At 38.6% G+C, this 24,261-nt stretch overlaps 1 long non-coding RNA gene across 1 annotated transcript in view; it reads left to right on the forward strand.

Moving 5' to 3' along the window:
• LOC124247403 (uncharacterized) overlaps positions 1-23,382 on the forward strand; it is a 36,044-nt gene extending 12,662 nt beyond the window's left edge. Inside the window, exons 2-3 of the long non-coding RNA XR_006890716.1 lie at positions 9,681-9,785; positions 23,204-23,382. This is a non-coding gene — a long non-coding RNA (uncharacterized LOC124247403). The remainder of the gene's footprint in view (positions 1-9,680; positions 9,786-23,203) is intronic.
• Positions 23,383-24,261: the final 879 nt, after the last annotated feature.

A 24,261-nucleotide genomic window follows, 5' to 3' on the forward strand; every position in this document is an offset into this window, starting at 1 on the left:
TAGAATTCTGGCCTCTGATTTCATTCTTATAAAAAAGAAAGGCCAATACCTTGAACAACACTTGTCTTTCGTATCTGTGACTGACGAATGAATGTAAAGGTCTGAAGGCACAAGATTGCATTAGTTTCCCAGGGCTGCTGCAACAAACGACCATAACTAGGGGTCTTAAAACTACAGAAATTTATTCTCTCACAGTTTTGGAAGCCAGATGTTCAAAACCAAGGTGTTCACAGCCCCTCTGAAGGCTCTAGGGAAGTCTCCTTCCTGCCCCTTCCAGCTTCGGGTGGCCCAGGTGTCCCTTGGCTTGTGGCTGCATCACTTCGATCTCCATCTTCATCTTCACAGGCCCTTCTCTCTGTGTCTCTCTCTGTGCCCTTTCCTGTCGTTTATAAGCACACACTCATTAGATTTAGGGCACACTCTAATCCAGTATGATCTCATCTTGATCCTTGCCTTAATTACATCGGCAAAGATCCCATATCCAGACAAGGTCACATTCTGAGGCTCTGGGTGGACATGAATTTGGAAGGGACACTATTCAACCCCCATAGGTCTCCATTTTGCTTTGTAATTTACACCACAGATGACCATGAGCACGGGTCTCAAGTTGGGTCTCCATGGAGTGAGAGAATCCAAGTAGGTGAAGAAATATATTTAGTCATTGGTTTTCATCATGAAGAAATTTAGACTTACATTGGATATTTATACACGTGGAAAATGGGGCCAACCTTTACTTCTGGTGATAGGGGGAAAACCACCAATTAACAAACCAACCAAACACACAGGAATGCTTTTTAAAATGACCCTGTTAAATAAAAGATTTTAAACTTTTTGAACAGAAGGAAAAATAATCATGCCTCTCTAATAATATATTTACATATGATTTCCCATTAAATGGACACAAGTTATAGAATCTTGGAGCCTCTATTTCAGTGTTACTCAAATACATAATTTTTTATTTTAATTTTCATACATATATTCGTATTCATATACATTTCATGTCTTACAAAAGATCAAGTCTTAACAAATCATCTAAAAACTGAACCAATTATTGTATGTATTGTTCATCATTTTGCCTTTAAGGAGAAATTTAAAAATTATAGTGTCTTGTTACATCACGAAAAGTATGAAAGGCTTAAGGATTTTACCTTCAAGTTTTTCAAGTAACTCCACTTGATTCCAATCATTTCGCATTCTTAGCTCCCCCGTTAATTGCCTTTCTTTGAAAAGTGTCCGAAGTCAACATCTTATACAGGATAATCTAAGAATGAATGTGGTGCCCTGCCCCATCCCTTGTGGATTTTTATCCAAGGGCTCAGGAGCCTTGTAGGCTTCCTAAACAATAAATAGATAGCCTTAGAAACATTACATCAATTATGCAAATTAGGTGGTATTTCTTTTCTTGTAAATTTATGATAATTTTTCTCATTGCGGAAGAAAGAGATTCCTGGTTAAACAGATGTGTTTTTATTTCTCTGGGCTCTTTCAATTTGTGTTATTACTTCTACACATACTCTCCTTTTTAGATTAAAAAAATTCTTTAATTTAAAGGATGACATGAATATGATACAACCAATGAAAATTTACTCTGGGCAAGGATCCATATGATTTGATCGTTTGGTGGCAGCTGGAGCGGCTGAAGACCTGGTTGCCCTCCAGGCGGCTGCTCTGCGTGCTGCAGCGCTGGTTTGTTCTCACCTCTGCTCGCACAACCAGGTCATCACCCAGCCAGCGGGGGACCGCTCACTCTTCTTTGTCTTGATGTAGCAAACCTTTGGAGTACTCAACATTTTCTTTTTAACTCTGACAAATACAAATTCAGAAGAGAATGAATATCTGTTCTTTATAAACAGCCACTAATTGTAAAATTGTAAATAAGCAAATCAAATAGTTACACTGTAACAAATGAAAGAAAGGTGCATTTGAATCAAGGATTCCACTGTTACAATAAAAGTTTGCCAAACATTAATTTAAAGGTCTTCTGAAAGTAAGAGACCCCTATGTATTCTGGCATTTACCTTTAATTATGACGCTTATGATAATCTGTTAAAATTATTATTTAGTGCAATGATTTGGTCACATTCTAGTCTCCGTGAACTTTGGGACTGATTCTAAAGCTTTAATTTGGAACCAAAAGCGTATTTCTGTTCTTCCCTTGCAGAGGTATTGTCAGGACAAGGGTCTGTGTGTGTATCACAGGTTCACAAGAATTACAGAATGCCTTCAGAGGTCTACAGAAAGCATCAGGCCGTCACACAGTGAGCTGTCTGGCCTCTTTGGATTTATATTTTAATGCTTTGCACTCTTCTAGAAAATATAATTTCAGCACATGGCCTTGGTGGGTTGAAGATAGAGAAGGATGGCAAGCACACCCTCTTCTTGCTCAGTTCTCTTTTTATTACAGGGTGTTCGGTGAGATGTGAAAACTGACTTCGATCTTCAACAGCAACTTATACCAGCAGAGAAATCCACTGAGTCTATGGGAGAAATGCTAAAAAGTGACCTTCCTGAGAAATTCTGTAGCGCGCTATCATCACTAGTGGTGCTTGGTTCAGATGTGCTCTTTTTTAAAAATAAAACACTGCCATAAAAATGACTTGCATTGCATTAGATTTCCATCTTTAATGCTAGAAGTCTCATTGACACATACCATGTGAAACCAGTTATGTTAACTAGTTATGTTAGATTAATATTATCTTAAAGTCTCTGTAGATATGTTTTTATTCTTCACCTATGAAAGATGGCATGTAGGAATGAAACACTCTTTCTCACATCCTAGGATTCTGATGAATTTTTAAATCATGTGACTGATGTCTACTTTTTTTTAGTAATCAGAGTGCCATAGAAAAACCAAATATCTGGAACAAGATTCTTTTCTTCGTAACATAAAAGAAAAATGCAGTGCAGACTAGGCTGGTGGCTGTTTGTAAGATGGCAGGCTCTGTCATCTTACAATTTTCTCTATAGGGAAAGCGTTGAGAGCGATAATGACTTTTTTTGACTGCTTGTTTCTGGAACGTTAAACTCCATACAACCACACTTCACTTACATTTTTACTATATATGCAAAACCATTAGAGGAATTTTCACCATTAGGATAATCCATGCCAATTTTCTTCTCCTAAAATATAAAGATAACTGACAAAAGTGGTATTTGGAGAAAGAGCTTAAATTATCTAAACAATTGCCTTCCTTCTCTGCTCCACAAACATAATTATAAATTTAAAAAATATGGGCCGGCCTGGTGGCACAGCGGTTAAGTGCGCACGTTCGCTTCGGTGGCCCAGGGTTCGCTGGGTCGGATCCCGGGTGTGGACATGGCACCGCTTGCCAAAAGCCATGCTGTGTTAGGCGTCCCACATATAAAGTAGAGGAAGATGGGCACAGATGTTAGCTCAGGGCCAGTCTTCCTCAGCAAAAAGAGGAGGATTGGCAGCAGTTAGCTCAGGGCTAATCTTCCTCAAAAAAAAACTTTTTTAAAAATATTTTTTAATATTTTACCTTTCTTTTCCATATTTTAGCTTTAGGTCTGGTCCATATTGAGGTAAAAATGCTGTTTCATTTAGAATTGTATCCAAAAGAGTGGGATTGACTTGGCCGAACCATCCTTTTATTCCTGGCTTTTTATAGTTGGTTTCCTTTGAAGGCCTGTTTGGTGTTCCACTTCAATTAACAGCTACCAGCTCACAAGCCAAACTCAACAGAGAGTTGCAAACTTGTGGAAATAAAAATCTTAAATGCCTCTGACAAAAGGGAAGAGGGCTTTACAAAGAGCAGGCGAGGCATAAGTTACGGTGAGGCCTGTGGGTAACTCTATAGTGTGAGTAGCTGCTGACCTGCCCGCTGAGTCACTGAAGCCTCTCCCGGAGCTCCAGGAAGGAAAATAAAGTGTTAGTGGCAGTTTCCTGTAATCCTTTCTCTTCGTGACACAGGATCCCTTGGGTAATCTGCTGCTGTTTTAGGATTTTGCTACTTCTCTGTGGAGCGGTGGTAATCTTTCCACGTCGTATTGGCAGCCCCTCCTTGCTCAGCAGCGTCTTCTCAAGCTGCCCTACGGCTCCCATTCTAGTTTTACTTTAAAATGGGCACATTAAGCAAACCACGTAAACGTTAAAATTTAGCAGACTGAAGCTGCTTCTTCAAAAGCCCGAGCAACTTCTAGATTGCAATAATTAAGCGAAACTATCAAAAAAGTATCAGATTTAGTATTTTAGAGACATTATGACAGCACTTCAATTTTTAGCAGCTTTATTGAAGTATAATTTACACCCCACAAAATTCACCCTTACAAACTCCATGATTTTAGTTAGAGTTGTGCGTCCATCACTACAATCCAACTTTAGACCATTTCCATCCCTCCCAAAATTTCCCTCTTGTTCATCGGCAGTTAGTTCTCACTCCTGCCCCAGCCCCAGACAATCATTTTACTGCTTTCGGTGTCTATAAATGTCCCTTTGCTAGACGTATTATATAAATTATAAATTACATAAATCATAGAATATTTGGTCTTTTGCATTTTCTTTCTTTCACTTAGCATAATGTTTGTGAAGTTCATCTATATTATAGCACAACTTACTATTTTGTGCCTTTTAATTGGTGAACGATATCCTTGCATTTTAATTTTTGACGAGGTATTTGTCATAGTGTGGAAACACAGCCCAATGAAAGGACAGAACTTCTTAATATTAACAACTGCATGCTAAGTGTTTTCAAGAGGAACAAAAAGACAAGTACTTTCTTTTCACTTCTGAAAACCATAATGGAGTGTGAAGATTAGAACAGTTAGAGACATTTTCCTTACAGTTTTGGGGGAATTTTCCCCATGGTCCCTCATAGTTTCTACTTAGGTTTTTTATGAAGACAACACTGCAATTTGTTCTGGGAAGGCTGTAATAGATGAGTTAGCAAGTTTTTCTTTAAGTCAATAACTCCTGAAAGAGAAACTGTCTTCCTACTGTGATCTTTCTATACAGACACTGACTGGGATGGATTGTTTCTACCCCTAGGCCCCCAGGTTACATTAGGTATGAAGAAAGAGGAAGAAAATGAATAACCATACAAGATGGCAACCAAAGGCTTAATGTTATACAGCAGGGAAAATTACATGAACTAGAGCTGTACTCAACATTATGCATGAGTCATGGAAACATAACATTGAATGAAAAATCAAGCCATAGAAGACTATCTATAGTGTGATTGTTTAGGGATACATATATAGGGGATGAAACAACACAGAAGCATAAGGAACGCTGAACACAAAATCCAGAGTGGCGATTTTATCCAGGGGCAGTAGGGGACGTGACTTGGGGAGCACACAAAATAGCGTCACTGGTGTTGGCAATGTTCCACTTTTTATATTGAATGGTGGTTCTAGGTGTTGGTCTTAGTCCATTGGGGCTGTTGTAACAGAATATTGTAGACTTGAGTGGCTTATAAATAACAGACATTCATTTCTCACAGTCTAGGGGCTAGGAAGTCCAAGATCAAGGCACTGGCAGATTCCATGTCTGGTGAGGGCCTCTTCCTCATTCCTAGATGGTGGTCTTCTCACTGTGTCCTCACACGGCAGAAGAGGTGAGAGGGCTCTCTGTGGTCTCTTTTATAAGGGCATTAATCCCAATCATGAGGGCTCTGCCCTCAGGACGTAATCACCTCCCAAAGGCCCTACCTCCTAATACCATCCCACTGAGGATTAGCTTTTAACACATGAATTTGGGCCGGGTGCATTCAGTCTATCGCAGTGTTTTTTATTACTATGTTTCATAATATACATATGTGTTGCATAATTTCTTTTGTGTGGATCAAATATTATATAATTGTACTTTCTGATATCAAACCACGAAACAAGCCTGAAACGACCTCCTAGGTTTTAAGAAGTCATTCACTTATGATTTCCTCTCAAATACTGTGGAAACAGATTTATATTTCTAATAAGCCCATTCCTCAATAGTACTGAATATTTCAAATGTTAACATTCAAAAAAAAAATCTCCTATCCACCCTTTAGCAGCATGTCAGGAAGAGCTGCCTGTTGAAAATGAACACTTCAGTGAGGCCAAACAAGGGTTTACTGACTTGACTAAATAGCTTTGGGGTTCACTGCTTTAGCCTTTGGGGTTGATTATCCAGTTGTCTTCTCGTTCACCTTTTGGCACTTTTCACTACTCATTAAGCACCTCCATTAGAGAGGAGGGAAAGGAAAGGAGAGGCGGTGAAATTCAAAACGCCCAATGTTATTTCTGTGTTGGTTAGCAAGCTGTGCTGGTTGAGAACGATGGGACAGACACTGAAATTAATGGCCATACTAAATTTTTTGGCTGTCTGTGAAATTCACTTTAGGATGTTCTTTCTTGTGTTATTTAGGTAGAGTCCCAAATAAAAATAGGCCTTTTGGGTGGGTTCTGCAACAAGTGACAGAAAACCCAGCATGATTTAACCAAAGAAGGGGAATTTATTGGCTCTTACAGGTGAAAAGTCCAAGGATATAGTTGGTTCAGCACATTGAGGTTTAGCCCTGAAATTCATCACTAGAACTCAACTCATGTTCCTCCTCTGCCGTCTGCTGGGTTGGCGTCTGTAGCGGGCTCCAGGTGGAACAGAATCACTGCCTGAAGGTCCAGCCATCCCCTCCTCCCATACAGAAGAGGGAGTATTCTCCCACAGCTCCAGCCAAAGGCCTCATGGCAACTCAGTGGCTCTGACAGGCTCACCGGATACTCCACAGACTTAACCCTGAAAAAGTCGCCTGTGGCTACCTGTTCTCTATAGTCTTTCCCAAAGGCATAGATAAGGATCTTGAGTCAGACATACCTGTGACTGCCACTTTCGCTTATTCTCACCCTTGTAATCAGGACTCATTCCTTACCAGTGTCCTGAACTTGCTCTTTTAAGGCCTCCATCCAATTTCTAGTGATAAAAACAGTGGCCTTCCGCTTGGTTTTCATCCCCTTTGGTTTCTTCCTACAGCATTGGTTGCTGGCTTATTATTGGTTTATTATAAAAAATTATACATAGTTTATTACCATTGTATCCAAGTACTGTATAAGCATAGTTTTATTGTAAGGCCTCAAACAAAGCAAAAGTACCTTAATCAAAATACACAAGTCCTACGTCACACTTTCCCCAAGCCCTCTTCTCCAGAGTGGTGGTCAACCTGAAAGTCCACCAAATACTCTATTCTATCTATATTTCTCTATCGATTGCTTGATCAATTGATGGATCTAGATATACAGAAATGTGCCTGAATATATATCTTACATATGTATTATACAACGCTTTTTATTTTCCTTTTGCATATTTGGAATTACTCTCTCTCTCTCTCTATATATATATATCTGTGATTTACTTGGAAATTTAACAATATGACTTGGAAATCTTTCCATGGTAGCAAGCATAGGTCTACCTTACTCCAATGGTTGTGTAACAGTCTATGGTATTACAGAATCGTAATCTAATCACTTGATGATTGATGGGCATTTAGGTTATTAACATTTTGTTCTTGTTATTATACACAATGATATCACTTTCCTCTGTATATATTTTTTAAAATTTTGTCTTTGCTTGGATTCTGTGACATACGTACCTTATGTTGTCTTCACATTATCTTTGATCATTTGTTTTGTTTTCACTGTCTTCTTACACAAATCACCTCAATATGGGCATTTCTCAAGGTTCTGTTGCTAGTTTTCTCATTTCTTCCTTTTACATCTAATGATCCCAATCAGTTGCAAGTCTTCACTGGCATTTCTATACGCCTGGTTCTCCAGTTATGTCTTTACTCCGGATTCAATTCCTGAAAGCTTGGGATGAATTTTCATATGATTCCTGGTCATTTCCATATGAATGTGTCTCACAGGCAGCATGTACAAGACTAAGTTCTTTCCTTTCTCCTGCAAACTAACTTCTCCGTGTCAACACTGATTGTTGATGAGAAGGAAGAATTGGGATTACAGAGAACCAGACTTTTCAGAGGCTTCCAGCTTGATCAAACCAGTCCAGGCCCAAGTTATGCAAGAGGATGAAAATAAGGTTTTATAATGATAATAAAGCAAAACCTTAAAAAAAAAAACTTAAAAAGCAAGCAACAAATAGAGAAAATAACTAAGCTTGTAAGATAGCGAAAATTATCTGTCAGTGGGGCTGGCCTGGTGGCAGAGCGGTTAAGTTTGCACATTCTGCTTTGGTAGTCCGGGATTCACCGGTTTGGATCCCGGATGAGGACCTATGCACCACTTGTCCAGCCATGCTGTGGTAGGTGTCCCACATATAAAGTAGAGGAAGATGGGCACAGATGTTAGCTCAGGGCCAATCTTCTTCAGCAAAAAGAGGAGGATTGGCTGCTAATCTTCCTCAAAACCCCAAAATTACCTATCAGAGCCCCATATTCTTTGCAAGTTTATGGTAGCCAAAATCCAACCATCAAAAGGGGCCAATCAGATAACCTTTGGTTAGGGTTCAAGTCGTCTTGGATGGTGTGAATACACACTGTCTCTGTACAGTTGGTCACTTGGCTAATAACCCAGGTTAACCTTGGCTGGTCTGAAAAAATAGCCTTTCTTCTCTGAGTGTTGTAGCCTTATCATAAGAAAGGCTGGTACTCAGCTGGTAAGTACAGCGATGGCTATACCAGTGGTTAACATTGAAATACTTCCCTTCAGGTCAGTAAATACCCCAACCTCCTCCATCCTCCCTTGCACTTCCACAGATCTCCCCTGATTTAGCTCCTAAGAGGTTATGCCTGGGATGACTGACTGACGGGGCAGGAGGTGGGGAGCTCAGGAGCGTCAGTACCACAGGCGTGCAGGTCTGCTTCGTCAGCAGTGCTGGTTGTTAAATAGTTTCACTACTGTCTGCCCAGAGCCTGGAAAATAATTTTAAAACTGAGAATAAGTATAGGGATGATGAAGGAGCAAATTTAAATTCAAGGTATTAATACATTTTAATCCGTTTCAGTATAGGAAGAAGTTTTATAATTATTGTGTAAGCTGTTTGAGGTGTTTAAATATACCTACTGTGTTAGATTTGTGATTTCAATTAAATGTGAGAATTTTGATTAAGTAAATTTGAAATCATTGCTGAAATGGTTGAAGACTTTTTTCTTAAATTGTAGGTTTTGATTTCTTAGTCACGTAATAGTGTTTTCTTTTAATAAAACTGTAAAAACAATAAACTGATCAATGTATAGAGTACAAACAACGGGGATTATTCCTGTCCAAGCAGGCCACTCCCGAAATGTATAAAATGACGCCATCAACACTTGTAACAACCCGCGCCTCGTCAGTCCTTCAGGATCCTTTTTTCATTCAGCAAACGTTTGTTAGAGCCTTCTGTGAGTCGAGTAACATACAAGGCCCTGTGCACTTTATCACTCACCTGACTCTCGCTCATCTTCATCTCCACCTTATTCGTCAGGTTGGAATGCAAGGTGCTTAGCTGGCCACAGCACGCTGTTTAGGGCTGTGGGCTGTGCTTGCAAAGCGCCAATCAGCAGATGCAATGTAGGATGGGCTTTTTTTTTTTCTCCTTTCATTTCACACATGTTTTGAACTCAGGCGTATCTCTGAGTGAATCTATTTAAAAGATTTAAATTTGTGCTCCAGATAAAAGAATTGAGTTTGTTTGACTGCAAGATAGACAGCTCTGAAGCAGTCCTTAGTTTATTGCGACTCTTGTCTTCTTTCAGTGAACTGGCTGCTGCGGAGAGATGGGGACCTATGAGAGGTGGAAGAACGCCATTAGGTTTGGAGCCAGGGGAAGGGTCATCGCGGTTCTTTTTCTCTCTGGCTGTGTAAGTTTGAACACTATTAACCTCTTTAAGCTTCATAGGATTGTTGTGAGGATGAAGTGAGATCTCACACGCACACACGCACATACACACACACAAACTAGCACATCCTAAGTGCTCGATAAGTATTAATTCTTACTGTTACACACTCTATCTTGTGTTTCTAGTAAGCTCTGGATTATGGTTCTTTTTCTTCTCTTTTCTCTAAGTAAAATATATTATTTCTCTGATCGTTTAGATTATATCTGAACCTAAAGTTTCTAGAGAAATTAATCATTATAGTCTGTGCAACATGACCTTTTAGGGAATTGTAGGCTATCAGTCCAATGCTATGAGTTTGAGCAAACCCACTTACCGTGAAAGTCTCAATATAATGAAATGACTACAAAGCCATGGCATTAATTTATGGATTTTAATAGACAATAATGAAAACATCAATTTCAAGGTAACTAAAATATTTGAGCAGTTCTTAAGATTATTATAACAGAATTAGACATGTATTGTTATAATTTTTATGGACCTGCTAAGCTCTGTTATGCAACTCTAAGAATGCCTTTCTACCATATGATATTTAAAGAAATTCAAAGCAAAGGAATATATTAGAAAAATACCTGTGTCCTATGCCTTTTAAAAGACCACATTTCTCTGTGACCAAATCACACTTTATGTTTCTTCAATGCACTTGGTAATTTTATAGAAATACAGGTTTGTATACTCCTTTGTAGTAATTCTTTCTGCATTAGATATTAAGAATTTATAAGATTACAAACTCATTTCATCAATATTAGCCTCCAAGAGTGTTATTTTTTTTAAAAGGCAGTAAGTAATTTGCACCAAGGTGTGAAGGACTGGCTGACTTACTCTCAGGAGTTACTTGTTTATTAAAAGCAAATGTGGTCATTTGAAAAACTTCTGATTTGAAGGGAAAGAACTACTGTGTACCAGGTGGATTGACTGCTTGACATGTGTCGTCACGCTTAATCCTCACAATAATGTTTATAGGTAGATGTTATTGTCTTCCTTTACAGACATAAAACTAATACTTGGCAAGATTATCTGCCCAAGTTCACTCATTCAGAAGCAGGGAGAAGTTGCTGGAATCCAGGTTTTTCTGATTGATATTTCTCCATTGTCTCCCACTGCTTCCTAATTACCCTCTTCTGGTAGAAATATTTCTTAGGGGAGAAATTCTGAATGCCTTTCTTTATCAGATGAAATGGTGTTCTCTCAGAGATGGATTCTTGGGGAATCCATCTTTTTATAATTACTCAAATTATTTCAGGGACATGGTTTGGTATCATTGTAATGTATATATACTTATAATAATTATAGCAATATGTATATTAACTTATTAATTATGTTCCTATTTTCATGAGTCTCAAAGTTGAGGTAATCCTGTTCCCAAGGGTATCTTTGATCCCAGGCCATGGACACAGAGCAAGCCAGCCTCATCCTCTGCAGCGGCAGCAGCTGCAGAAGCCAGAAACAGAGGACTGATTCTTGACACTTCTTTCTCTCTCACCTTCCATATAGGATAATCCATCACCAAATTCAGTTGATTCCACCTCTTCAAAAGCCGTGAAATCATCCACCTCTTCCACCTTCCCAGCCAACATTAGTGTCAAGCTACCCCTTCCCTCACCTTGATAACTTCAACTGGATTTGTTCAAGCGGTCTCCCCACATCCCTTCTTGCTCACCTCTAACCATTCTTCATGACGCTGCCGGAGTGATCTTTGGAAACACGAATCTAATCAATTCACTTCTCTGCTTAAAACCCTTTGATTTTATTGCTTTTAAGAGTAAAGACCAATACTAGTTTTTGGTGGGAGATAGTTGAGCATGGCACATATGCTGATGTGGTATTTCAAATATTTACAAAGGAGTAGTGTCTTCCATGCCTTTTCTCATGGCCTGATATTATGAAAACTTACTGTGATCTGCTATGGAGACAAGAATTGTTTCTCTAGAGAATTTTCTAAACCACATGCTAGCGCTTGTGTATTTTGAGCTCACTTGTATGGCTAACATGGTAGATAGAACGGTGTACACTATAAGGGTTAACAGTAGATAGGTTTTGGAGTCAGACTATCAATGTTTGAAATCTGCTACTCCCTTTTGGAAAACTTACTTGACCCCTCTGGGCTTCCATTTCTCCACCTGGAAAGCAGAGGGTACCAACAGTTCCTATTGTGAAGATGAAAAGGGACCGTTCGTGTCAAATCTGCTTTGAAGAGCTTGGCTCATACAAAGCATTGAGTAACCCATAGCTGATTTCACGAGGTTATTGAGCAGCTAAACAAGAAGATATCAAGGAGACTGTGTAAAGCATTTTGCTAAACTGCCATTTGATTAATAAATGAGAGCTGAGCAATGTAAGTGTGAATATTGTTCTTACATGTTAAACAAGTTTTAAATTAGAAACGAGAATGGGAAAGTGACCATAGATAACCACAGAATCCAAATGATCTGAAGAGATTACTTTGCTCAACTCTATGAAAACATTGATGATTTTGTAGAAAAATATGATGTAGTAAAACTCAAACCAGAGAATCTATTAGTCCTTAAAAGAAATTGAAAAGTTGTCAAGACTTTCCACCAAAAAGCAACAGGCCTAGATAATTTTATCATGGAATTCTATAGTCTCTAAGGAACGGATAGCTCCATTATTACTCAAACAGTTTCAGAGGATAGAAAGAAAGAGCTTTAAAATTATTTTCATGCAAGGAGTATAATATTCATACCAAAAAAAATGCTAGTGTACTTGAACTCATAACAGCCATTCACCGTACCCAAGAACTCTAGTTTATTTTCATGTAAACCTTTGCAAAAATCCTAACCAAAATATAAATAAGTAGAATTAAGTAGTATATGGACAGACTAATAGGATACACAGAAATGTACTCACGCTTTTATATGTACAAATACAGTGTATAATATTAGGAATTCTACTAATATTAATATTATTACTACTAATTCTACTAATTCTACTAATATATTCATTATGTTAATAAGTCACATTAAAAAACCACAGACATGTCTATATGAGCTAAAGTCATTTGACAAAATTGAACATCCACTCATTTAAAAAATCTTATTATGATATAGTTAAACAAAATTCTGTAATGTGATAAAATACATGATGAAGCACTGGACACATTCTTACTGAAGTCAAGGGCAAAAATTTTGTGTTATCTCTACTATTATTCATTCTGGTTCTAGAAGTCTTAGCCAAGGCAATTAAACAAGAGGAAGAACAGTAAAACTGCATAGGAGAAGGACAATTTATAGTTGTTTTCAGATGATAAAATGACATACCTGGGTGATTGAAGAGAACCAAGCGAAAAGCTATAGAAAGAATAAGAGACCTAATGAATGCAATTTGTAAATTGACATGCAAAATTAACAATTTTCTTAATAGGACTAACAACCTGCTAGAAAATTAAAAAAGAAGAAAAGATTCCATTTACAGTAACAACTGCAAAAGATTAAATACTTAGGAAAAACTTGAAAAAGCTACGTACAACATCTAGTAATAGGAAATACTTATTGAGTGCTTGCTACTGCCAGAGGCTGTTTTAAGTTCTTTGAATGAAGCTACTCATTCGATTCTTATTACAACTCTCTGAGGCAGGTGCAATTATTGTTTCTGTTTTACACGCAGGAAAATGGAGATACAAAGTGTTTATGTAACTTGCTTAAGGTCTGATAAGCTTGAGAGCCTATACTCTTAGCCAGTAGAATATAATTCCTCCTGAGCACTATATAACTTTCTGAGGAATATTTAAAGAAATTAGAAATAAAAATCCCCCATAAAAACATATGTTGTTCTTGATCTGAAGACTCAATATTTTGAAGACATCATTTCTCCCTATTTAATTAATAAATTTTATGCCATATCAATAAAAATATACAGAAAGTACAGGAGCTTATAGTGTTGGGAACATTCCAAAAAAAGAATAAGGAATAAAGTTATAAGGGAGGAGTAGTAGCCTATATTAAAATATATTATAAATTTATATTAATTTAAATAACTGTGTGTTGACACCTGAGTACACAGACACACTACTGGAATAATATAAAGAGTCCAGAAATCCAAGTGTAAATGAAAATTTAATTTCTGAAAAAGGTGATATTTTAGATCAAGGAAAAAATATATTCCTTAAAAAATTGTGTTAGGACAAAGAGGCTGTATCTCTACTTCTTTAACTCAAATAAATTCTAAATGGACTAGAGACAGTTCAAAATGAAAACTATAAAACTACTAGAAGAAAAGTGAGAAGCTTTTAAAAAATGTAGTGTGTGTGTGCGTGTAGGTGAGGGGGCGCCCCAAACAAATATAGACCCTGAGAGCAGTGAAAGATGGATCAATGTGCTTCCACACGTGCTTTAAACATAGACAAAATCGAACGACAGATTTCAAATAGGGAAAATATTTGGAAATATGTGACAGAAAGAGGACTCATTTCCTTAATCTATTAAGAATTATACAAACCAGTATGAAAGAAGACAACAACTCAAATAGCAACATGGATAAGAGAAATGAAAGGGAAGACTTACTTTTCATTGCACAATGTTTTTTTATTTTAAAATTATATATATGTAAATATATATAATATAAAGCTTTTGAACAAAACAGTAGAATACCACACCCCTATGATAAACCACCTTCATATATATCTTCCCAAATCTTTTCTATGAATAAATTTTTTTCACAAAGAATTGAATTATATTTTATAGTAGTCCAGTTTCTCTTACATGCTGTAAATATCTCTGTATGTCATTAAATGTTCTCCTATGACATAACTGAATGGCAAAATCATTTTTCATGTATATATCTGTTTCCAGCTTTTTGTTATTACGAATATCCCTTAAGTAAAATCTTTGTGCATCTTAATTCAAATCTTAATTCTTTCCATAGCACACATTCCTGAAATAGAATTACTAGATTAAAGGGTATATATATTTCAAAGTCGCTTAAAGAACACTTTTGGACATTTTTAGGTTGTTCTAATTTATACATTCTCAAGCAGTTTTTGTGGGAGTAGCTGTTCCATTGGACTCTTGTCGAAATTGGCTATTACCATTTTAAGAAATCCTGACTAATTAGACCATTAGAAAAGGTATCCTATTATTGTCCTAATATTATATAAATGATTACAATTGAGATTGAATTTTATTATATGTGCATACTGACTTTTTTTCTGTTGTGATTTTAGAGATGTATTTAGAGGAAATAAATGCTGCGTCTATTTGGCTAAAATAGCTGTCTGGACTGGACACAGACGATGCAATCATTTTAATTCCCATAATCACAAGAGTAGGTATTCCTGCAATCAGTTTAGGAATAAGCTCCCCTTGGTCAGGGTTACCTATGCAGATTCTCCAAGCAGTCAGACAAGAAGGAAAACCTTATGAGTCATCACAGAATTTGCATGCCTCTCCACTGCTCTTGCTGAGGGTAGAGTTTTTATAACCACTTCCTATACTTTTTCCTTATGATTTCTTTACAGAATAAACCCGGTAATTTAGAACTCTGCCTTCACCGGGGTTGGTTTCATTTCCAACAGTCAAGGGAAGACACAAACAGCTCGGTGTTACATTGTCAATTAAACCAAGGTGGAAGAGGGGGAGGGCGGCTCCAGTGATAAATGAGCAGTCATTTCAATGTTTTCTTTCCAGCAGAAATCAGAGCCAGATTACACTTTATCTCGCCCTGACTTTTAGCAAGATAGATAGCCACGCAAAATTTTCAGGTTCAAATAGTCTCCATCAAAAGGGCTAAAACCCTCATCTTCTGGCCACACTCAACTTTCATCTTTTTAACTGGTGGGATCCGATTTCGATTTCTTTTACTGAATAAGAAAGAATTTATTCAAATTACTCTCTCAGTCTTAGGTTTTTAACCAAAATAAAGGCGAACAATGAAAGAAATTAACATCACTGCTTGATGCAGAGTTTTTTCGAGATTGTCCAAAAAGTGCTATTTCCGATCCTGAAAGCAAAGTGATTGTTTACTTGTTATCAATAGTCTGAGTTCCTGTTCAGAATTCCGTATTTAGGGATCTAGCCTTACATATTCGGGCTACAAGATAACGCAGCCTTGGCAAAACTGAATTACATTAAAAGCAATGTGCTGTTGGAAAAATAGTTCCTCCTGATTGCATTTCAAGTTAGAAATTCACCTATTTATCTTTGTTGGTCGATATTTAGTACAAATGTCTTTGTTTCTAAAGGACTTTAATACGCAAAGCACTTTACATATTAACGACAGAAATACATTCTAAGAAATACACTAAGTTCTGGAATATAGAAAGAGTGAATTTGGCAGTGGTTTGCTCTTTTCTTGTCGTCAGGCTATGCACTGCAAAGGCAAGAGTCGTCGGCTTTTGATCAGATCTTCTGGAGAATCAGTGACACCAGGCGCTGAGTTATCTTCAGTTAAGAACCAGTAAGCACATTATGAGTGCATTTCATATTACGTGGAATTAAATTTCAGGCTCAAATCATTTGTCAGTTCTCTCAAAAAACTCGAAAAGACTTTTAAACGACCTCTCTGATATATGACCCGGATGCTGCCAGACTAAATGATTTTTACCAAGGTGGATCCTCCAGTGTGAACTCAGGACTGGGTCACCTCCAGGGCAACCCGGCCAGGTCGCAGATTTGGTGACCTTCCGGGAACCTGGGGAGAAGGTGCCGCCGGAGAGGGGGCCGGCCCTTCCGCGGAAGGGCCGGCGTCTAAGCCGAGCCCCTCCAGCCAGGAGAGGGCCCCTGGCCGCAGGTGGAGACGCGCCTGTCGCCGCGATGCGCCCGGGGGGTCGGGAGCAGGTGGGAGGGCCCTGCCTTCCGCCCCAGCGCGGCCCCGGGTCAGAGGGACTGTCCTCTCTCGCACTGTCCAGTCCATTTGTCAAGGTCCCGCATCGGATAAATAGCTGTCTCCCCAGCCCTTTGGAGTGACTAGTGCAAATAAATCCAGCCCCTTTTCCCCAGTGCCCCGCGGGCCGTGGTCGTTCCCGGCGCGGCCTAGCAGACCCCAGGGGGCGACAGCCCGAGCCTCGGTCTCCCCTGCCGCCACGCGGGGCCCCTGGCAGCGGGGGCCGCCCAGCCCAGAGAGCTGGCACGAGCTGCGGCCGGGCTAAAAAGCCAGGAGAGAGCTTCTCCTCTTCCTTGCGGGTTTGTCTGGAATTTTACCTCCTTGGCCTGGGGAAGGTCTCTCTTCCCTGGGATCCTGTTCACTCCCTGCCTCTCCTCCCCCGCCCCTGCCTCTCTAAGCCTCAGAAATTCCAAATATCTTCCGTAGCCCACTTGCAGCCTTTGAGCCAATCAATCCGGATCTCACCGATTTCCTCCGAGATCGTGAAAGCTTTGATGCCCACACTTAGAGCTGCCTCTCCCTCACTCCCATCCTTCCCCTCGGGGATCCCTCTGGAGGCCTGCTCAAAATACCTGCTGGCGCCAGAGGAAATTCACTTGTAACAGATACCCAGCGGGTGTAAAACCAACACTCTGCTTCCAGGGTCATTTTCCTCCCCACCTTCTTCTGCCCCGTCAACTTGTCGCTCGCTGAGCGAGCGCTAACACCGGGAATTACGGTGAATCCTGAGTGCTGGGCGGGACGATGTGGAACCACTTTATAGACCCGATGATTGCTATCTCTTGCATGTTGCTTCCCCGCCTCTGCTCCGCGCAGCCCTGACTCCCAAAGTCTGCGGAATTAGTGTGAGGCCCAGGACTGGTCCACAGGCAGCTTTTGTACAGGGGTCCAGCAGGTCTTCAAGCAAACTTCAGAGGATCTAAAGTAAAACAGAATTATTCCGTTTCCTTCTCAAACCGTTATTGAAGCAAAAAACAAAACAAAACCAAATCTGAAGAAAGCAGGAAATCTCACTCATTTTATTTTGATGATAATCAAATAAACTACTAGAAAGATTCCAGGTAACATAATTTTGCAATGGACTTATTTCCAGATATCATTTACATTTCATGAGTAAAGTAAGTCGTTCAAGAAGATGACCCCGTTATATGCGTGTAGACGGCAGGGATGCTGAGAGAAATGATAAATATAAGGGGAGATGGACTTTCTTTTCCTAAACATTTGCAAGAGTGTCAGGTGGGTTTTATTTGAACAAATAAAAACAATATTATGACATTTCTCTTCACAAAAGCAAAACCTAATAGTTTAATAATAACATATTTTTAGCTGTTATTGGATTTTCTTGTTCAATTTTCTTACCTAAGATTCTTTTCAAATTTTACTCTTTGCAAATCATTTGGCCTGCATATGATTATTATGCAAAACTCTTTATAAAACGCTGAAAATGAAGAATATGCTGGGCTTATATTTCTAAACATTTAAGTTCGTTGGAAAGATAGTGGATACTTTTAGGTGATTATGTTTGAAAATGGCTGTCTTTTGAAGGGGAAGATAAGGCTCGCGGGGGCAGGGGGGAGTGCTCTCCTCGGCCCTGCCTTTGTGCCCCTGAGCAGAGCTCCAGGTTCTCATAACTGCTCCTGGCACTCGTTTGGGTTGATAGCTCCAGAGGGGAGTCGGCGGAGGCCTCGCTCCAGCTCCAGCGTCCCTGTCACCTGGACAGCGTGAGGTTGGCTCAGCCGGCCTGGGGCGCAATCTTCAATCAAGACCCGTGATGCTTCACGTCTTCCTTCCTACTGCGGCTTCACTCTCACGGATGAACTTCTGGAACTCTGTTGAGCATAGAGTTTCCCTGTTTTATGAATCAGTTTTGGAGAACTCGCCTGATTTGTTAGTCAGAGATGGAGTTTAAACCGTGGATACAGAGACGGTACAGACATACGCCGGGAGTTATTAAGACCTTCCTGTGGGAAAAGATCTGCCACATTTCAGAGATTTGGAGCTCTCTGTGGAGCCAATGGCGACATACAATTTTTGTTACTTGAGGTAGTTCCTGTTTATGTTTCCCAGTTTGTGTCTCTGCCAAAAAGACATGGCAGAAAATACAGGCATAGGAAAATTGCAGCTTAAAGACAGCATCTTCAAGCTTCAAAAGCTAGGATGATTTTAAGGAGAAGACCAAGGAGCACATATGGGTCTTCTGCAAGTTAGAGCCAGCTGTCGATGCTGTGATTGCTGTTTCCTGAACCTTTTAGAAGGTGCGGGGGAGGGACCAGGAGCCGGTGGGAGTTTCTTGGGATTACGGAGTTACAGTTCCGAGTTGTCCATTATGGAATTCATTTGACAGTGACATTGTGCAAGGACAGTCGACCAACTGAGTGTTCTTTTTTACTCCAGAGTATTTTGGTGGGTGACAGAGCATAACAGTTTTGTTTTAGATTTTATTAACTTATCCTGAAAAGAAATCATTTTTGGACAACCCCCAAGGTAAATGATTAGCTTCAGGGTAATGCTGACGAGCATGAAAGCAAACTTCCTTTTGGAACGGTTGAGGCCACTTATTACAGCACTGGAACAGAACAAGAGCAACAGCGAGGGAATGGGGAAGAAAACATTAAGATAATTTCATGCCAATTGTGATGATGGTATCACTTTTGGTTATCCTACTTTGACATAATTTATTTAAAATGTCTGTCACATTTTGTAACTTTTTCAGATTTTTTTCAAAGGGAGATTTAAAAAAGTTTAAAAATAGTTTTGAAATACAGGAATCACGTTATCAAAAAAAAGAGCTGAAGGTAATTTTCTAGCGAATTTGATTTGTGTAGAAAAGTAATTAAATAATTGTGCTTTCAAATAACAGATCTAAGCCCAGATAATTCTTCAAACCTTCCTTCTGCTTCTTGAAAAACAACTTTATTGAGATATAATTCACATACCACACATTTCACTCATTTAGAGTATACAATTCAAGGTCTTTTGGTATATGCATGGGGTTGTGCAAATATCACTACAATCTAGTTTAAAATATTTTCATCCTCCCTCCACTGCAGAGAAACCCTCTGCCCATTAACAGTCACTCCTTCCCATCCCAGCTCTAGGCAACCACTAAAGGACTTCATCTTTATAGATTTGCCTATTCTGGACATTTCATATAAATGGAATCACATAACATTTACTCTTTTGTGACTAGCCTCTTTGACTTAGCATAATGTCTTTGAAGTTCCTCCAGGTTGTAGCTTGCATCAGTCCTTCATGCCTTTTTATGGTTGAATACTCTGCCACTGTATGGATAGACCATGTTTTATTTATCTGTTCATCAGTTGATGGGCATTGAGTTAGTTCCATTTTTGGACTACTAGGAATAATGCTGTGAACAAGTGTACAAACGGTTGTGTTCCACTTTGCTCATGTAGGTAGTGACAAGCACAGCTTCACCTGTGTGTCCACGTGACACTATGAAAATTTGCTCTCCACCCTGAAAAAAACAAAATTCTAACCCTGTTTTTCTGCCTGTTTCCCAGGCTGTGAATTGTTAGGAAGCACCGTAGGAGTTAAAGTTATTTGTCTATTTATTTGAACCAGTTAGAAGAAAGAGACCTGGAAAACAGAAAAAGTTATTTTTGTTTGCAGATAGGCAAATTAATAAAGTTAACCAAATTAAGCTATATTCAAGTATTAGAAACTAGCTCTATTTGCTTATGGGCTTTCCATCTAGTGCATTGGATGATGTTTTTTCTTTTGTTGAAGGCTAACCCTAAATTCTTGAATGCTTGCTTGCTGTTGTAATTCCTATATTCCTATGGAATATCCACTTTACGCTTTAGACAGTATTCTCCTCCATTTGGTAGGCAGAGCTGCTTCAGCCTATTTTGATTTGGTGCTACCAGTGCATTTGATTTCTATGACTGCAGGCTTATTTGCATTCTTAAGCACGTAGGTAGAATGCTTCTGGTGTTCTGCCTTGCAAGTGTGATGCATCTGGCTCCAACATGCATTTTAAAACATTTATTGTTTCCAAAGTTGAACTCCAAGGAGAGCAGATGGTACGATACTAGACAGAATGACAGCTGTTAGCACTTGTACATGTTCTCTGTAAAAAAGGGTCAGACATTCATTCATGCAGCAGATATTTATTGATTGCCTGTCAACACAGTGCTGATCTTGTTGACGTTGATGAGCTTCTTCTACTTGTTTTTTATTTAACTAAGGATTTATATTCTCCTCATTAAAATAGATAAAATACTGCTCAAGCCTGAGCCACTCTTGAATCGTGGCATCATTTGAGAGAGGTTAAGCGTGTATAATATATTTAAATATAGCTTCCAAACATAAGTATTAAAATCTTTTTGCTTTAGGATATTATTTGTTACAGGGATTTATTACATAGATTCACCTAGCACCTCTTAGAATACCTGAGACCTTTTGGGAACTCAAAAATTACATGGAGCATAATCTGTAGCTCACAACAGTTTCCTGTCATTGAAATGCAGTTGGTTCTGTTGAGAAACTATAGAACTGACTCAATTCCAACCTAATTAAAGTTTTCATTGTGCAAAGTGAGTTATCGTGCTGGTGGTGGTTATTATATAGTTAATGATTGTAGATAATTCGGACAGAGAAAATCCACTTTGGTAGTATCAGCAACACTTTTGTAAAAATCTCAATGTATATGATGTTTCAGAGGAAATAAAGCAGGTCTCATTCCACTTGCAAGAGGGAATTTTAAAGAGAGAGATTCTAGATATTCAGGCTCAGCTATGGAAGTAGGGTTAAAATCATAATCCTGGAAAAAATGCCATTGACTCTCTCTAACTTCAGCAGTCCAGATCCGGGATTACGTTTCATTCGAAAGAAAACACGGGCTATCCTGAGCTACGTGAGGTTCAGAGTCAATGCAATGAAATCCAACAGATCTTCAGGGCTTTCCAGTTCCCCTTCTCTCCTGTGTCATTTTGACTAAATGCATCTATGCTTTAGACATTCCACTCAGTCAACCTTTAATTGGCCAAGGCTTGTGACCCTCTTTTCCTGTCTAGCACTTCAAAAGGGACCCTGCACAGCAAGGATTGGGCTTTGGAGAGCTTGGTTCCAAGTGTGCTCTTGCACAGGACAAAACATCGTGGGGTGCTAAATACCAGAGGAAGGTGTCTCGGTGCAATGAAGAGCGTTAAAACTATTTGATGTGCTTGGGTTTCCTAGGCATAGGACTCTTCAAGGCAGAATGGTTCTCTGGTAATTTCCTTTGCAAGAAAAGAAATGAGACCTGACTTCCTTACATGGATATGCATAAACTTAGTCCTTCTTGTAGCTGTAGGTGCTTATCGTCTTAGTTATACAGAGATTTATAACTCCATGTTATTTACATATCGAAGGACACTTGCCACCTGACAAGCTCTCCTCAGAATAGGATACAGTAATTAATCTCATTATAGTTATATTGACATTAGTAGCACACGCATCACTCTCTAAAACCATTATATGGAGGTCTACTGGTTTTCAATTAAAAAACACAAGCATAAGTGAATAAACGAAAGAATGAATGATGCAATGGATACACCATAAAATCTAGAACATCTGTTGTCTATATAAGAAGGCAGGAGAAATTTAGCATAGTCTTTGGCGACCTAGTTATATAATTTGCATTTTATTCTAATGATACTTATCATCCTTTCTCTTGTCTCCTTGCATTATAAGAATATTAGTTACTATTATTATCTGGACAGTTAAACAGCTTGGGCTACTTTACTACACAGGTCGTCAAGGCTCATGCTCTGGGGAATAGGGAATGAGTAACAGGAAAATAAGCATGTATCTCATAGGGAACTTAAAAATGTTTATATAAGTCTTTTGGAGCTTCTCTATTGATGGATGGGGGCTGGATCTTGAAGAAAATACAGAGAACGACAAAGCCACTGGGGTCAACACTGATCTTCCCCCCGTAGGAACCTGGGGTCTGAGTGTATGAACTAGAAAAAGTATTCTTTTTGTAACCTTATGAGTTGAAGAATTACAGATAGAGAGTCATTGCCTAACTAACGCCATGACTGTCCAGGAAGTGTCAACGACGGCTTGATTGAAAATTACCATGTGCCCTGATACACAACTCTGTGCTGGGAGTCTGTGTGTGTGTGTTTGTGTGTGTGTGTGGTGTGTGTGAGAGAGAGTCAAATAGGAGCTAAAAAAGAATTGCAACTTACTGCTCTCTGGTAACTAACAAAAGTAGGCACACAAGTGCTCAAAAGAAAGATTCTTATTTAGGATTATTAGTATGAAATAAAAAAGAAAATTAAAGTGTTAATTTTGTAATAGGAGACAGACTAAGTTTTCACTATCAGTTTCAATACCAGTTTTCACTATAAGTACAGTATTATGTTAGCAGCAATCATTACAAAACATCTTGTGAAGGGAGGACAAAATTTTGGTTTTTATTGCTATTGATGTCTCTGTATGTTTTGAGAGCTGGACTAGGAAATTCGTGGTGTTTAATCTGCCAGAACTCCTTGGGACTTTAGAAACCATGATTCGAATTTTCTTCTTTCTTCTAGGTGCATTTCATCCATTTTGAAAAAATTTGAAAATGCAGAAAGAACAAGGCAAAGAATAATTACAGCCATGATTTAATTCTGAATAAATCTCGCAATAAGATTATGTTTTTATTGATGCCCCTTCAGCGTCCTGCTAAGCGTTTACCACTTTCTGTAAATTGTATGGGAAGATGGGAAGATTACAGATCTCATTGGGCAAAATAGGTATGTAAATGAATGCCTCTGAAAGCTTCTGCAATTCTGCATGGATAAATAGAGTGGGCATTAGAATAAAAACAAACATTTGCTTCTTTCGTCTCCAATTTCAAAACTGAGGGGACTACATTCAGTCAGTGATGAGAGCTATGCGTTGTTTTATTTTAGAAGAAACGAATCTTTAAAGAACAATCTGTGTTCCTCTTGGTTATAAAAACTTCAAAATATGTACTAAAACAAGAAAAAATAAATCACTGTTCCTTATAGTTCTTTCTTACTAGTGGAAAGAAGAGCGGAAAGCTGACGAATTATTTATTTGATCCAACTGAAGCTTTCTTGTGAAATAAAAAATAGTGTCCTCAAAAATTGTGGTTTCAAATAACCCAAACTTTCCACGGTAAACCCCATTTACATTATCACCTAAAGCTTAGGGGAGAAAACATACACTATGACTTTTAGTTTAAAATAAAGACTCACCATTGTGCATGCTTTTATAAATTATTCAAATCAGAATTTAAAAAACATCACCATGAATATTAACTGAGCAGTTCAGATTAGCATGGTTCTTACAGTTAATATTTGCACAAACTTCTAATAATTATCAAGACGGCCTTTATTTGTTTTTTCTTGCCACTGACCCATAGGATATACTAAAAGAAAACAGATTAACCTCTTTCCTGATAAGAAGAGAAACCGAGAGGACCATCTGTGAGACCCAGGTTGTGAGGAATTTCTTTTTTTAACATGCATCAAAATATATTAATATACATTGTCTTGGGCAGATGAAATGTGTTATTTCTTTAAACAAGTTCAAAGATGTTTATGTAAAAACAGTGAACATAGGCACTAGTTTCTTTATCTTT

The sequence above is a fragment of the Equus quagga genome, chromosome 11 (genome assembly GCF_021613505.1).
Source record: "Equus quagga isolate Etosha38 chromosome 11, UCLA_HA_Equagga_1.0, whole genome shotgun sequence".
Classification (NCBI taxonomy): Eukaryota; Metazoa; Chordata; class Mammalia; order Perissodactyla; family Equidae; genus Equus; species Equus quagga.